Genomic DNA, 17855 nt, shown 5'->3' on the forward strand with positions numbered 1-17855 from the left:
GCATTAGTTACATGCAATTATATTTTCTGTTGGATGAATGGATGGACAGAGGGATAGACAGGATTGTTCTGCAGGAAATGACTGAACTCTTTCATAATAAGCATCATTTCCTGCAGGGAATGAACTCACAGTACAGAAGAAGCTTGAATTAGTGCAAGATTTAGCTCAAAGGACCCAGAGCCAGGCCCCCTGAGTCCTAGCCCCTGCGCTGTCACTGATTCATTGTGGCCAAGCTTTTCAAGAGAACCAGTGATTTTGAATGCCCGACATGAGCCACATTAAGAGGCCCTGATTATCAGCACGTGGATGCTCAGCACTTCCTGAACTTCTGGCCCGGTCTCAAGCTGTGCTCCCAAAACAAATGCACCTTCAATAAGAAATGCCTTTTGAAAACACTGGCGGGCACAACAATGAGATTCTCAGCACACCACTGCTGTCAAACGTATCTGCCCAGTATCAAGGGGTAGTCGTGTTAGTCTGGATCCACAAAAACAACAAGGAGCCCCGTGGCACCTTAAGGACTAACCAATTTATTTGGGCATAAGCTTTCGTGAGTAAAAAACCTCAGATGCATCTGAAGAAGTGAGGTTCTTTTACCCACGAAAGCTTACGCCCAAATAAATCTTAGTCTTTAAAATGTATCTACCGTCTCCCTCTTCGTGGAGTAGCTAGACTCACCAACTCACGGGTTCATAAAGCATGGTGAAATCTTTAGATGTGAAGCGCTAAGCTCCGTTCTCTAGTCTTTCTCTCCGTGTCTCCAGTTAGAGGAATACTGCCATTATCTCTGACTGAATACAGCATTGGGCTCAGAGCCCAGCCACATCCCCATCCCTGGGAATGTTTGGCAAGGAGCTGCTGATGGAATCCTTTCAATCCTGCAAACTTGGCTTTACAGAGTCTATTTACTTATTTACTTATTTTCCCTAGAGACAGAGAAATTAACTCATCCCAGCAGGAGTAGAGAGCTCCCAGGAACATCAAAAACACAACACATATAATTGTGGGGTTGGGGGTAGAGTAATCTATGAATCACACAGGTACAGAAAGCTTGAATGAGGCTGAAGAATCGAGGAGAGGTGGGGTTTTGGGTAATGGTCAGAGCTTTGCAATGACTGTGGCTAGATTTTGGGGGAAGGCCATTTCATGGAGGCATCACACAGGTGCAGAGGGAGCTGGGTACAGGGGACTCAGTGGCTGTTCCAGGGCTGGAGCGCCCATGGGGAAAAATTAGCAGGTGTTCTGCACCCAGCGGCAGCCAAGATCCCTCTGCCCCCACCCACTCCTCGCCTCCTCCTCCTCCCCTTAGCCCATCACATCCCCGCTTCTCCCCCTCCCTCCCAGCACTTTCCATGGCCCCCCCTCCCCACCTAACAGCTGTTTGGCGGCACTTACGACATTCCGGGAGGGAGGGGGAGGAGTGAGGATGCAACATGCTCAGGGAAGGAGGCAGAGAAGAGGCAGGGAAGGGGTGGGGACTTAGGGGAAGAGGGTAGAATGGGGGTGGGGTGAGGGAGGTGCAGTGGTGGGGCAAGGGGGAAGCATCCGCTGGACAGAGGGGAAGTCGGTGTCTATTGGTGGGCCACTGTTTGGAGTAACAGGATCAAGGTTTGCAATGACTTGTACTTGTTTTTAATGGGAGAGTAGATCAGAATGTGGCAAAATTTTACATACTAAGCTGGTCGCTTTCATCTTGAAGCCATGTTGGCAAATGTTGGTGTCAGCAAAGGGCAGCTTACACCAGTAACAAATAGGATACTCCTGGTTTGTGCAGAACAGAAGTCACTGGTGTCTCACTCATGGAAGATAGAGTAAACTCAGCTGACAGCAGCTCCAGTTCATACCCGAGATCAGATCCCCACTCTGTCCTTAGAGAACATCTGCCAACCAGAAGACAAAAGACAATCTAAAGAATATGACTGGAAAACGTCATTCTAATTGTATGTATCCAACCCTTCCTATAACATATCGAGCTCCCCGTGTGCTAATCCGTGGCAGCATTTAAGAATACACAATATAGGGGTTGGGTGTTAGGGAACCCATGATCTGACCATGTGGATATTTGAATAGTAACTCTGGAATGAACTGGCTAGTGTGTCTGTGCACCATTATCCTCTCTTAGGGAATGAGAATTATCCAAGTGTGTCTCATAAGTTCTACATCTCTACACAGAAACTGCAATGAAATTCTGTGTCTTGTCTGCAGTAAATGAAGTGCTAAGTGGCCACAGCTCCATTATAGCATTTTACAGTCCTCTGGCACCTTCCATCCAAGGACCTCAAAGGAGCTTACTTAATTAAAAGAAATTAATGTCTGTATCACTGTACTTATTTATTACAGATGGAGAAACTGAGCAAAACTGGTCGCAGAGCTGGGAATACAACCCAGTGGGCCTGGTCCCAAGTTCTGTATTCTAACCACTCAACCATTCTTCTTCCCAGTCAAGCATCAGCTTGAGAAGAAACTCCCTAACTTTACTGGTGCAACTCTGTGGACACTGCAAAACCTGTTCGGCCCAGGGAGTGAGCTCTGCATACAAACAGATTTTGTGTCTGTGATCTACTGAGGAGTCTCTGATATGAGCAGGTTTTTGCTGTCTTTACACTGGGGGGTTGAAAGAGGGTTTGCATCCAACTGGGATTTTCATACATCAATATTCATGAATGTTATCCGCAAGCAGCTTTGATCATTATTAATTATTATTTGTATTCTGGCAGCACCTACAACGTGCTAGGCATTGCCTCCTTCTCCCTCCAATGCCCGGAATTCAGTCTGTCTCTAAGTACTACATGGGCCCTCGTCATGGCCCCAACCCTACCCCTTTCCCCCAGCACACACAGGAGAGCGGAGACGGATACAAAGAAAATATGTACAATTTTTCGATGCAGGTTATTGTGGCAACCTGCCTGGAACTTGGAGGGAGGAACACAGGTTTCAAGAGGGAGGAGTTTGGAGGAAGCACCTGGAACGTAGTCAATAGGCACATGGCCAGAGTCAAATGCTAGCTACGGTTGCAGCACCTCTGTAAATCGTTCTTTTAATAAAGGTCCAGTTTAGTTTTATGAGCCCGGAGTTCTTTCATGTTACTACCCCGCTGGCGATGCATGAGACAGTGATTTCTGTTATTTGTATTACAGTGCAAATAACGCTGAGATGAGGGGCTCACTGTGCTAGGCGCTGCACAGACACCCTGCCGGGAAGATCTTACAGTCTCAATAGACAAGGGGTGGGAAGGGAAAAGCGAGGCACAGAGAGGGAAAGCAATTTGCCCAAGGTCACCTAGCAGGCCAGTGATAGAACTAAGAACAGAACCCTAGTCTCTTGACCCCCCGTCTAGAGCCCTGACCATTCGACAACACTGCCTCAGCGGACACACATATTCTATTTATTGTTTAAATTACAATTAAATAATTATGTAATTTAATATATTTAAACAAACCTACATCAAAGCTACCCTGCTGCTCCTCGATCTCTGTGATTAACCAGCCAATCAGTCCCCTGTAGGCCTTATGGAACCAACCTGCGTTGTTATTTGCAATGCAATATAGCTCTGAGGTCCCAGTCACACTCCCCTTGTGCTATGCACCCAGAATGAAAGAGAAAGTCCCTGTCCCTTACAATCAATGGGCTTGTCTACATGCAAGCCTGCACTGGCGTAACTAAAGGAGTGATTTTAAATGGATTTCATTAAACTGGTGCCAGTGGCAGTGGGGATGTCCTTTAATCAATACAAACCTGGTTTATATTGAGTTAGCTTTTGTCCGACAGGAGCATGGTTTAGTTAAAAGGACATCCCCTCAGCTTTTTGTGCTGATTGAACTCAATCCATTTTAAAAGCACGCCTTTAGTTAAACCCATGGAACTTGTGCGGATAGAGCAGGCCTAAGTAGTTCAGAAGGGGGTTTGAAGGAGAGGAGGGCAGTACCTCAGCGGTTCATTTCAGAGAAGGATTGGCTGTGTTTACTGAACATGAGTTCCATGCCCCATGAGAAATGACATGGCTGATGCCAGGGCAAGGAGAGCTCAAAAGCAGGGCATTTTATTTATTTATTTGCTCTAACAGAAAGCCAGGCGGCAGGGCCAGGCAGCATGGAATTGTAACAGCTTTCCCAGAGAGCTGACGTTTCCCTTCAATTTCATGTTTCAGACATTTTTAAAGGACAAAAATTAGCCTGTGTACACCATCTGGGAGCCAAGTTCTGTGCGTGACTTTCTGCACAATGTCTCCCCAAAGGCAGGTGGGGTTTATTTCAAACTAGGGAAAACTGAGAAAGCTATTATGGATTTGAAGAAGTGCAGAAATGTTCCACAGGGTCCTCAGCTGCCTATCAACACGGCTTAAAGAGAGCAGGCCACCTGCAAAGACAGCAGAGCAAGCAGAGGGGAAGGAGGCCTGCATACCTGCTGGAAAGGAGGAGATCTATCTGCAATGGAGTCCCGGGTATCAAGTGTGTTGCTCTCCAGCCCAGGCATATAGAAACACTGGCCTGCTGATTGTTCCAAAAGGAGAATTGCGTTATGCTTCTAAAACGAGGGGATGCTTATGCCCTGCCTGCCCTAAACTGTTGCTGTGCACTATTAAACAGCTGGTTCTTTCCACCCCAGAAGTGGCTGCATTTCAGTAAGAGGTGAAGGAGTTCCTGTGTACCATATTTCACAAAATGCCTGACAGGGAAAGTGTGCCCTGAAAAGATGGTCTGTGCTCTGAAGAGAACACAGAAGCTGAGCAGGGCTGGCAGCTGTGAACACGACAGCAGTGTTCTGTGCTTTGCAATGGCTATCTATTTGCTTGTAGGAGCAGTTTAAGGTGTCAGCTACACTTTATTAAGCTCTGGATTGATTTGTGTTCATCTTCTAAAGAGTCAGCGACACTGTTTTTGGAGAGGTCAAATTTGGGGGTCAAATTTTACCTCCAGATCGACACCCTGGACGTCAAAACCAGTGGGAGTCGCAGGGACTCAGCAGCTTGCAAGCTGTACAAAAAATGACTCATAGCGTTCCTCAGAGGGCTTTACCTTCCAGAGATCTCAGCTGGCTGTCAACGAGATGTAAAGTAGCCTGTTTCTGTTGTGCTGTTTGTTTAGGGCACTGAGGCTTCTGAGACATGCAAAGCGTTCAGTGGTTCTTTGAAAACATGAATTCAAAGCTGGGAGTAAGGAAATGCAACATTTTTTCCCTTCCCTCCTTTGACAGCTGTTGGGGCTCACAGCAGCAGCCTTGATGCCACAGACTGGAATGGTAGGGGAGGGCGAAAGCTTGCCTTGTGCTAAGTGGCTGCTGTAACCATACAACAAAGTCATGCATAACAGACATTAAGCAGAAGGAGTCACAAGGACCTGGCCTCTGTCTTGAGATCTGCTGGAAAGCTAACTCTCCCGTCACCTTGTGTGAAATTTGCCATCTGTCCCATGGCATCAGGACTAGGTGCTGACGGTCAGGGGCAGTGGGGGATAGCTGCAGCACCCCTCAGATGATGAATGGGAAAAATGCTCCCCCAATTTTCAGAAGAGTCCAAATTGTGATCTCAGATACAGCACGGTAAGGTCCGTTGCAGGGTTGCTCTGGATTTCTGCCAAACAAGACGTGTCCCGGCCTGTGATTATATCCCTCCCAACATTGCAAAACAGGAGAAGATGTAAGCCAGTTGCAGCTGTCCAGATCTGTTGTCTAGCCCACATTCTCTAGACCTGACACTCCTTGAATCCCAGTGAAACAGGTTCCATAACCAATCCAGTGTCAGAGGGACATAGCTCCGAAGGAAACAGCATCTGGGAGTATCAAGGTGAAAGGGTTGTCTTGGTAAATTCCATGGAGATGTCATAATTCTGCATTGTCATAGTCTGGGTAAAAGCCTTGGAAGCTTGGTCTCCATCGACACCCTACTTCACATATTGCCAATACATTGTGGCCTGCGGGGGTTGACCAGACCGAAGCCCTTTTTGGGATCCTTGCCCACTTTCTGCTCAGGCTTGTGGACTGTGCTGCTTGGGCCATGGCTGGGACACTGCTGTGGTTTCTCAGACCACTTCAAAGCAGCAGCTGTGGAAGACAATCCTTCAACACCCACCGCGTTTAACGTGGGCTTTCCCAATCTCTTCACTAGGGCTGCTGATTTGTGTGCGTGTGTGTTGTGCGGAAGTTGGCCTTAGGATGCTAACATCCCAGAGCTATTTCACACACCACCATAAGCAAACCCCTGCTTAGAAAAATGCATCCAAGCTGCAAAACCAGGAAGTGGGCTGTGATCTTGGGAACATTTCCTGCGATCATTACGAAACCTCGGCAAAGGGCCAGCCTGCCAAGAGGGGCATATTAAAAGAAAAACAATTGTGGTGCTGAGCAGCCCACAGGCTGCCGCTATACCATGAGCCCTGAACACAAGACATCTTGCCGACTGGCTTCTATCTCCAGGATAGGAATGAATTACAGCAGGAGTCTTACAAATCTTGGTACCTGCAAGCACACTGATCCAAGTTCAATTCCCATCTGACTCTGAAGACCCAGAACTGCAGGATCTAGCTCTTTGGAGAACCTGGATTCCCATGCGGAATAATATATCCCTGGATAATAATATTATATATTATATATATATAATATATAATATAATATATATATATTATATTATATATATATAATATTATTATTATGATTATTATATAATATAATATATTATAATAATTATTATATAATATTATTATAATATATATTATATATATAATATATTATATATATATTATAATAATAATATATCCCTGGATTACTGCTTGAAGTGAGTGGCTCAGTTTCTTCACAGCTGGAAGCTGATCTACCTATCACAAGTGTTTCTATAGCAGCCATCATTTGTAGTATCTAACCATTGAAAATACAATTGGGTCTGACAGTTGTCCATTGGAGACTTCCTAATGTATCAGTAGCGTTGTGGCTCAAGAGCAGTAGGGGACCCTCCAAGATTTGGGGCATTGCTAAGTAGGGAAGGAGTTTCCTCCCAAATCCAAAGGATCACTTTTAAACTGGGAAGCAGGATAGTCAGGTGTCATGCAGAGAGTTACCATGTAAGTTTATAAACCATTAAACTTCATTCGACTGTTACTGGGCCCCAAGGCCAAATATACATCCCTCAGAACAGTGCTTCACACGCAACTCTATGGCAAGCTTATCCACAGGAAGCAAGGCCCAGGAGATGGGAAGATAAGGAAAAGGCAAAAGTCCCTACCATTAGGTCACCCAGAGGCTTAGACTTGATTGCCAGTTACATGAAGGAATCTAAATGCCATCCTGGTAGCATACAAAGCCTCAAAGGGTATTGAACCAGCCTGCTGAGCATACCTCCAGCCTGTGCAGAACTGGTGTAAGACCTCTACATAAGCCCCGCTCTCAGCCCCCTGCTTAGGATACATGAACAGAATGCATTGGTGTAGGGCTAGTCTCTGATTCCCAGGGCACAGCTTAGGCCTCCTCTATACTAGAAAATTACTTCAATTTAGCTATGTCACACAAGTGTGTGAAAAAGCCAGTGTAATCCCCCATGTAGACAGCATTAGGTTGATGGAAGAATTCTTCCACTGACCCAGGTATGACCTCTCAGGGAGATGGATTACCTATGCCGAAAGGAGAAGAGAAGTGTCTACATTGAAGTGCTATAGAGGTGCAGCTGCAGCTGTACCACTACAGCATTTCAAGTGTAGATAAGCCCTGTGGCTGCTCTAATCTACCCTAGAGGCTAGGCAGTCCCGACCAGTCCTAGAATATGGGATGCACAAATCCTGACCATCTGCCGCCCACCCACACACCCTTCCCCAAGCACCAGATCAGAGTAACTGAGACACAGGCCTGTGAAGTACTATAAAGAGAACAAACTGCACTCAGCCATACAGGGTTATCAAGGGTGGCAGCATAAACCACAAGAGGGAAATGTGAGCCCTCCAAAATGAAAATGCAGCTTCATCAGGTGGGTGCATTCACATTTCTTTTTTCTACTTTCAGTATCCTGGAAAAACCCAGCCACCTTCCAGAAATAAGCACGACTGGCAATTCACTTACTGTGCTCCTGAATGGATTTGCACGTGGCTAATTTTGTGTAAATGCCTCTCTTGGCTCCTCTCTTCTCAAAGTTGTATCTCTACATGCTAATAACTGACCTTCCATTTAGCTCCTTTGGTATTAACATTGCCCGGTGTTTGTTCCCGGCTATGCGCACGGCCTCTCTAATGCACCCTGACGACTGGGAGAGCCATTGGAAGCTGCTGCTGCACCCGTAACTTTCCACAATCAGGGACCAACCCTTTTCAAGTAGATTGGGCACAGTGAGTCCTCCCCTCTTGGGTATTGTTATGCTTTCTCTTTGTACATAATGGGTATTCAGGGTCACTCTGATTATGAGGATAACAATCCAAACCAGCTGGGAGCGATGAGGAGGCAAAATTTAGGTTCCAGGGCGATGAGTGCTAAGGAAAAATGGAAGGAAGACAGGAAGGATGAAGATTAGGTAGATAGACAGATAAATGGATAAGTCAGTCTGATGGAGTGCATGGCAGTTCTCCAGAGTTACATGCAGTTCTTTTCAGACAGAGGAGGATCATCTGAATACAGCCTCCCAGAAGAGTGGGGATGCTGAGGATCCTGGAAACCCTCTCACCTGGCCTGGCAAATGGCTTGTATTTTTATTCTGTCTCAGGGACCATTGATGAGATGATGGCATCATATGACCCTCCGAGGCTAGAATCTCATGCCACACCCCATTGCCCCAGCTTTCCCATGCTGTATTTAGCAACTTGGCTGATTCGTGAGATGTCAGACTTTAAAAATCCCATGACTCAGATTATAACCTCTTCACATCCATCCTCTCTTGTGCTTGCAGAGTATCTCCGTGGCCTGGGACCCAACCTCTCCTCTCCTGTGCCAGTGGTGTTGGTGAGGAAGTGGATTTCTAGGACAGACAACGGAGGTTCCGCTTTGAAATCCCTCGAGCGAATGGCTCTGGAATGGGTCAAGCCAGGTGGGTTTGGAGAGACCTACCTTCCTTCCTTGATGAGGCCTTGGGACTCTCACTACTGAGTCCAGGCTTTTACAGGAGGGAGGAGACGATGCCTCCAGCCTGTCATCAACCCCCCCAGTTCCTGGGAGAAGGGAGTGCTAATTACCCTCAGGATCTGAGCTGTAATTACCGTGGGACAAGTCAGAGGCTGCTCCAGTAAACTGTCATTCCCCAGCATTGGCAGCCAAGCCGGATCAGCAGCTGGAAGCAGAGTGGCACCAATGCACCCTGCTAGCAAGGGGTTCTCCCGTTGCACCACTCTTATTCTAGAAAACTCCAGGCAGAGAACTTAAGTCACTTATTTATTTCATTTGAGGGTAAACATTAAAGAATCTCCCATGGAAACAGTGTGACCCCAGAGAGTCTGAGGATCCAAGGTGGCAAAGACTTTCCACTGAAACACAAGCGTCGTTTAGAAAACACCAACCAAACAACTCTCCTTGGAGTCAGAGTTTCCGGGAGTGGCGCTGGGGTTGCTCCTGTAGCCGCATTGTCTCCGAGTGACCGTCTCTCTCTTCAGACTCTCTCAAATCTCAATTCAAGAATGTTGTTTGGGTTGAAAAAACTATTACTAGGAAAAGTGAGATCATGGGTGAAGAGGCAGGTCCAGGGAGAATTAACCCTCTCACCCCCATCATGACCTTTGGATTTTTGGAAAGCAGGATTGTAACGAGGCTTGGCAAAATTCAATTTTTTGTATAATTTAATGGATAATAGCAATCTTTATTGTTAAGCATTTCTTCTATTTTGATTGATTCAAATTATCTCAGTTGCATGAAATGATGGGACGGGGGAAGGGTCAGATAATTATTCAATGAGAGTAAACTGAGAGATTGAAAAAGTTAAAGCTTTATAAACTGTTGACACCAAATTATCAACATCACGGATCAAAATATACAAAGCAAACAGCAAATATACAAAGCAAATCAACAAGTCATCCCTGTCTGTACTGTTCATTGGCTAGTCCATCTGCAACAAGCCCAATTCAAAATTCTAAATCACTGAAGTTCGGCAGTAAGACGTCCTCAAGCAGCATTTTTCTTACTTCGTCCATCTGTCTATTTCGATGATTATCGATGGATATACTTCTTTGTGAAGGGGTGTGCATATGTGTGCGCGTGTACAGGGAAATCAATGTTTACAGACACAAATCTCATCCTTCCAAGACTAATTAGAATCACTGGTTACAGCCAGTAGATGTCATGTAGGTGCCATGCAAGCTTCCCATGGACTGGTTGATGGAGACCCCTCCGTTCTGATCCGCCACATCCCCTGATAAGCCTCTGCCACCTTCACCCCGGCCTTCCTTCCCCACCACCACATCACTCTGCTAGTGCACCTCAATGCCACCCCTCTAATCTAGTCTTGGGCTCCACTGCAACTCTGCCAATGCACTTGAATCCAGCCCTGCAGCACCCCGGATACTTCAGTCTTTGGCTCCAGCTCTGTCGGCCTTCAACCCTATCCTGCCACACGTCTTGCCATGCTATTATTATTGTTTCCATAGTAATAATGCCTAGAGCCCTCAGTCAAGACTGCCCTCCCTTGCACTAGATGCTGTACAAACAGAGTTAGACGTGGCCCGGGCTGGGAAGAATTTGCCATCTAAATGGACTAGATGGATGAACAGTGACTGACAACGAGCAAAATGTCAAAGGTGCATGACTTGTAATTAGATTTTTTTTCTCAATGAAGAGCCCCCTCCAGGGGCCCCAGCCAGCCTGATCCTCCACGGTTAGGCTTTGATTTAAGCAATCCATACAAGGGAGCAGGGTTTGAGAGGTGCTTGGTTTCCCAGAGGACACTCTTACAGGTGAACAGACTGAATTCTGTGTCTGCCGCCGAAATTTCCAGGGTTAAGAGGCCATTTCCAACCCCAAACTCCCATTCACAGGCACAGACTCTTTTAGAACAAGCTAACGGAATTAAATGATTTCCCGGCTTATGCTAGTACTAGGCACAAAGTCTATGCTTCACACCCTGGCAGTTCCCCTGGGAACATAATATGGAACCTTTGATGACCACTAGTGGCCCATCCCCTTGGCATTAGGTCTCAGCTTACTGCAGCAGACAGAGCACGCAGGAGGCAGGGCACTTCTTCTGTACTAACTCAGAAGGAAGCGTGATGCCTACTGGATCACCAGCTCTATTGCCTACACTATCCTGGCTTTTCACTGCAGCTCAACCATCCAAGTAGTGACCAGGGCCAGTGCTGCTTAGGTTATAATATTTGACATTAGTACAGCAGCAGGTGGTATCTCTAATGTGGATCTGATTGATGTTCCACTTTCCCTATGAACCTGCCTTTCCTTGTCTCTTCTTTGAGAGCACAGCCCATCCCGGGTATCTGGACTCAACCCGCTTGCTGGACAACAGAGCGCCCCAAGAGCCCTGCAGTGGCTTGTAGACCTGCTGCCCACCCTTCTGCTGGTAGCTGCCTTTTCCAGGCTGCAATGAAAATGAGCAAGGGAGAGAGAAGGACTCGGATTTGTTTGGAGAAAGGGCACCCTCTGTCAGTGTCAATACGAGCATCCTTTCTGCCTTTCAAAGAGGATGGAGAGAGGTAGTGCTGGCAGGGAAGATTGTGTGGATGCAAACTCTCAGACATGCCTGTCAGGAAACATCAGGCCTGAGATCTACAGGCCCTGCAGAGACCAGCTGCAGAATCTGAAGTCAGTTAAGAGCTGTTTCTCTGCCTCTCGCCCTGATGTTCTGTAGTCACCATTTCTGGATCTAGCTGGCCTGTTTGTGAAGGCATTTGTACCATTCTCATCATCAGGCTATCTCAGTGCCTTCTGGAAAATATACGAGGCTAACAAGCAGAGCATGGATCCTAGATGCTTGGGTCTTTCTACAGTAAGGTGTTCAAGGCTTTAGGTTTAGGTGTTGCAAATGGTACCCTCCCAGCTGTCACTCACTCTAGCAAGTATATAATATTTATAGGGTACATACCCTGTCTAATGTAAGAGTGGCTGTTCTCACTATCCAAAGAAATGTCTCACCCTTTTAACATCCTACTAAGTTCCTGGTGTTAGTGGTATCTTGAATTTCCAAAGATTTGACTTTGGTTCATCTGTCTAGCAACTGGGTAATGTATATTATTGTGTGCACCTCCTCTCTTTGACAGCAGGAAAGACCCCTTCATAATGGTGTTGCCCTTCATATTAGACCAAGGATAGCTTGTGTGAAGCAAATAGGCTCTTTTCCTCTTAACTTTAGATCCACCTAGCAGCACACAAATTAGAACTTCCTGGTTGGTTTAGTGGATAGGGACCCTTGCCTCAGACTTGGGAAGCCTAGAGTCAAGTCTGTGCTTTGACACTAATCATAGCACTGGAAGGGACTGCGAGAGATCATCCAGTCCAGTGCCCTGCTCTCAAGGCAGGACTAAGTAGTAGGCCATCCCTGAAAGGTGTTTGTCTAACCTGCTTTTAAAAATCTCCAATGATGGAGATTCCACAACCTCCCTAGGCAATTTATTCTAGTGCTTAACTATCCCGATAGTTAGAAAGCTTTCCCTAATGTCCAACCTAAACCGCCCTTGCTGCAATTTAAGCCTATTACTTCTTGTCTTATCCTAAGAGGTTAAGCGGAACAATTTCTCTTGCGCCTCCTTGTAACAACCTTTTATGTCCTTGAAGGTGAATACTAGGGTGACCAGAAAGCAAGCGTGAAAAATTAGGACAGAGGTGAAGGTAACAGGCATCTTTATAAGACAAAGCCCCAAATATTGAGACAGTATCTATAAAATCAGGATATCTGGTCACCCTAGTGAATACACATTTAAGGTGTATATTCATGAGGAATCAATGCGTGTTCTTAGTCTAAGGTTTACCTTGTCCTGCAAACTTGTGTAAAAACTACGAACTACCTTGTCTTTGTTAGGATTTCACCTCATGTTAGCTAACTCAAGTTAAGAACACATCTTTTTTTCTAATGAAGCTAATGCCTTAGTCTCGTTGTGCCTCAGTTTCCCACCTGTAAAGTGGGCATAATAGCATTTACCCAACTCACAAATGTGTTACGAGGATAAATATATTAAAGATTGCGCGGTGCTCAGATCCTATCAGAATGAGGGGTCTTGTATGTACCTAAGCATATCCACGCTGCATGACCCCAGGTTAATGTACTTCTCTTTGGAATCATCATGCCCACACGCCACTGCATTGCTCCAAATAAGCCTTCAGCACTCAGGGCAGACATTCCCTGGTGCAATACTCCTCCACTAGGCTCTATGCATTCTGGTATTTTTTTTCCACTGTGCCTTGTGGGATAGCAACCCCAAGGCACTGGGATTCTGGAACTTGGGGTCAAACAAATTAATTCCCAACTAATTAGTTCCTCTCACCGCATCCCATTATTCTTCTGGAGTTTATGAGCCAGCACCCTTTTCCAACCACTGTCACACAGGGTAGCGGAAACACTGCTGAGTGCTGTGATCCTGACAAACAGGTTGCTGCCCATGTATCTCAAATTGGGCAATGGTTTCTGGGGCAGCACAATACCGGCACCTAGAGAGGAGGTGGCTGAAATCAAGCAGTTGCTTCTGCATAAACTTTTCCTGGAGTGGCTCCCGTGGTGGGCTGCTGTTTCTGGGCACGGTCAACTAGCCGTGATGGGTGGGGCAGGGCAGAGATACAGACCTGGGAGACCAGCAGTGGCGGCAGAACTTCAGAATATTAGAGGCGACTTTCTTAAATATCTGTGCTGAGCTCACCCCATAGCTGCGACGCTGGACCCAGGTAGATGGTTAGTGGTATCTGGAAGCTTGCCACACCCCGATTGCTACCAGTCAGCAACTGCCCAGTGTGGTGTTGGTAGATCAACTGTTTGGGCTACTGTCATGGAGGTGCAGTGGTGCTATTTGGAATGTGCTGTTGCCCTAGGCCATAAAGCTTGGAGATGCTCAAGGGTTTATTGCTGAAGTTGCATGGTTGGGGTTCTCAAGTTGTACATGGGGTAGTGATGGGACCCACATGCCTATTTTTGTCTCTACCCCAGGACTCAGAATTCATCAACAGTAAGGGGTCTCTCTGCACGGTGCTGCAAGGTCTGGCTGATCCACATAAAAGGTTCATCGGTATTAATGTAGGGTGGTCTGAGAAGGTCCATGATGACAAGACCACTAGAAACTCTGCAAACTCTGCACCTCATCCTGCAATGACAAATGGAACCATTGCTTGGAGAACCACTATGGACCTCGGTGGTGTTCGGTTCCTCATGTCATGTCTGCAACTGCTCAGTGAATGCCAATGACAACCTTGAATTGTTTCTTACTGTGTCCCACAGCAAGCTAGCCTCCAAGGAATGTCCATGTTCCCCACGGCTCCTCTGGAGGCTCTGCAAATACTGCAGGATCAGGTGCTCTGTACTCGCAACGGTCATCACAATAGCGCACAGCTGTGCAGGATCCACGCATACAGAAATGATGGACGCACGGGTTGGAGGTGCTTTTGAAAAGAGGCACAAAACATTATTGGATGCAGATAAAATTATGGGATGGAGAAAACTACATCATGTGACCATGTTCCTGGTTCTCTTGTGCAACTCATTTGCTCCCATGAGGCATTGCAAACCCTTCCCAAGACAGCCATGGTGGCAAGTTGGGATAGCAACCCACTATGCACTGCTCTGTGCATCAATGCAAGTGCTAGTAGTAAGGACTTGCACCACTGACCCATGGAGCATAGTGTGGACATGCAAAAGCAATTTAATTACTGTGGCAGCTGTATGTCAACATAACTTAGGTCAACTTAACAGTGTGATGTAAATTTGCCTTGAGTTTACCCCTCTGCTTCCCAGCTTATGAAGCCTTTTCTGGATAATTGGATAGGTGAAAGGAGCTGTTTAGCTATGCCAGAAGCAGCTGCAGAATGATAGTGGAGCGCACATTTAGAGACTGAAGGGAGGCTGCAGATACCTACTGCCAAGAATGGAGGCTGCTGAACATTATCTGCTGTTTGCTGTGTTTTGCACAGCCTAAGTGAGCACAAGGGAAAGCACCTCAATGACACGTGGAAGAAAGAGGTGGACAGACAACCTGAACATTATGAAGAGCCAGAGAGGTGGCTTCTATGAAATGCTTCAACTGGTCGAGGACACAGGGTCAGGGATGCATTATGCTCCTGCTGTGAGGCCAAGGCAGTCCTGCGGCCAATGCAGCTACCTTGGTGTAAGGCTCTTCTCATGATTGTGTTCAGGGACCAGTGATGTATGGCACAAGGCTTGTAGCAAGCTTCATGTGGGGATTTTATCCTGCTTCGAGCAAGGCTTTTGTGAAATATTTCAACAACCTCATGACATTTCCAATGACTTTCAATGTAATAAGAAATCATCCACCCAGTTGTGTGTTATGTACAGCAAAAAAACTACTGCCTAGGCATTACACAGAGAAAACTTATAAGCCAGTGCCAAAAACACAGGACTCGGGGAGCACACGTTTGTGCTTTCAAGATCACCAATTTGCACACATGGGGGAAAATGCTCTCTGCATCTTGTGGGGTAGGATGCGGGGGAGAGAGAAAGGCCTGTCCCTTGTGGGTGTGGGAGTTGAGGGATTCTCCTGCTCTCCATGTTGTGTTGTGGCTTGGAAGATTGAGGAACAGGACTGGGGAAGTGAAGGGTGTAGCCCGGTTTGCAGAGTTCTCAGAAGCGGAGGGCTTCAGGACATGGCTGCGTTGAGGCAGATAGTGCCACTGATCTGCAATATCTGCCTGGGATTCAGCGGGAGCCTGGGGCTCCATCAATGGGTCAGCCTTGAGGTTTAGAGGGTTGACAAGAACCTGAATTTCAGGGGGTTGTCTGTGGTGGAGTTGACAACATGCCAGGAGGCAGTGGGGGCATCTCTGCCAAAAATACAGTCCAGCTTCTCACAGTAGCTGCAGATCAGGCCAGCTCTTTCAGGATATGTGTACACTGCAGTTAAACACCCATGGCTGGCCCAGGTCAGCTCGATCAGGCTCATGGGGCTTGGGCTATGTGGCTGATTAATTGCTGTGTAGACCTTTAGGCTCAGGCTGGAGTCCAACTCTGGGATCCTCTGCCCTGCCAGAGCCTGGGCTCCAACCTGAGCCAGGATACCTACCCTGAAATTGGATAGTGCCACAGCCTGGGCTCCGCATGCCCAAGTCAGCTAACTTGGGCCTGCTGCAGGTGTTTTACTGCAGTGTGGAGAGAGCTGTAGGAGGCAGGACTCTACTCTGACCAGCATTCACATTGCTACAGAAAGGGTGACCCTTTGATCTCTCCGGCCACACCCTTCCCTAATAAATAGCAGCTGCTCCGTGGGACAATGATTCCATACAACCAGTCCCTTTCCTAATAACTTCCATGAATCCACCTCCCGTTCTTTCTGGCTACAGTGAGTGCTCCTACTAGCAATTCATTATGGGTTATTTAGGGTCACTGCAAGCATCCCAAAAAGCAGTGGTAGTTTAGGCTGGGATTTTCAAAGGAATCTACATAAACACAAACCCCTAAGGGAGTTTGGCATCCATCTCCTGTTGAATGTAGCTAATTTACTCCAGGCTCCTTCAGAAACCCTATTCCCAGTGCCCTGACTGCTGTTGTACTGAGGGGTTATTAGCAGCTGGATGAGGATCTATTGGTTTTTCTTTTGTGAGGGGAGCGGGAGGAAATGTTTGAATAACTAATAATTATGTCTTGAAGTTTTAAAAATACCCTGTGCATCGAGAGCTGGTGAAAGCGGATAGCCCCGGAATTACAAAGGCCTCTTTCTTCTCCAGAGGCAAGTTGGCAGGGAATAATGTGGAATCTGGAAGCAGCTTGGATTGCCATGGCCCGTGTGGTGGATAAATAATAATATTTAAGCCCTTGTATAGGCCCATTTTAACCCCAGATCTCAAAGCGCTTTACAAAACTGGGTCAGTAGCATTAGCTTCATAACACAGGTGAGGAAACTGGCACTGAGACGCAAAGCGACTTGCAGAAGTTGAGCACCTATCTGTGGCAGACCTGGGAGAAGAGCCCCCGAGGCAGGAAGGGTGGGGCAGTAGCAGGGCTGCCCAGAGGATTCAGGGGGCCTGGGGTCTTCAGCGGTGGGAATTGCTGCCGAAGACCCAGCACTTCAGTGGCAGATCCCAGAGCGGAAGGACCCCCTGCCGTGGGTCTTCGGGGCACTTCGGCAGCAGGTTCCAGAGCAGAAGGTCCGTCCCCCCCCCCACAGTCAAATTGCTGCTGAAGACCCGGAGTGGAAGAAGCTCTGGGGGCCCAGGCCCCGTGAGAGTTTTCTGGGGCTCCTGGAGTGAGTGAAGGACCCCACACTAGGGCCTCCAAAAAACTCTCATGGGGGCCCCTGCGGGGCCTGGGGCAAATTGCCCCACTTGCTCCCCCCAGGTGGCCCTGGGCAGTAGTTAGCATGCCAGCCTGTGATTCTGGAAGACTCCGGTCCAATTCCTTTGGCTGTGTGAATCTGGGCAAGTGCCTTCTGGCTTGTCTACACGGGAGTTATTCCACTTTGCAAGTGGGTTAAGCTGATTTAGAATAAAAGCATCCACATGTGGAGTTAATCAAGAAGAGTGAATCCACTTTAAATTAACAGTTTATCTTATTCCAGGTTAATGTTCACGTGGAGGCAAGCCCTAAATGTCTCTGGGCCTCAGGTCCCCCATATGTAAAAAAGGGACAGCAGTGCTGCCCTGCTGCACAGGTATGTGATAAAGATTAAAGACGGTAAAATGCCCAGATATTGCAGTAATGGGGATCATAAAAGGGCGGATAGAAACCCAGGACTCCCAGGTCCTAGTCTATGTGCTATGTGTCTTCGATATTTCTATAGAACCCTTCCCCACAGTATCTAAGC

At 47.1% G+C, this 17855-nt stretch overlaps 1 protein-coding gene across 1 annotated transcript in view; it reads right to left on the reverse strand.

Annotated features, from left to right (window-relative positions):
• Positions 1-17855, reverse strand: part of TOMM6 (translocase of outer mitochondrial membrane 6) — a 466247-nt gene that overhangs the window by 48660 nt on the left and 399732 nt on the right. The gene's annotated exons all lie outside the window — the stretch shown is intronic.

Source organism: Chelonoidis abingdonii, chromosome 4, assembly GCF_003597395.2.
Source record: "Chelonoidis abingdonii isolate Lonesome George chromosome 4, CheloAbing_2.0, whole genome shotgun sequence".
In the NCBI taxonomy this organism is placed as follows: Eukaryota; Metazoa; Chordata; order Testudines; family Testudinidae; genus Chelonoidis; species Chelonoidis abingdonii.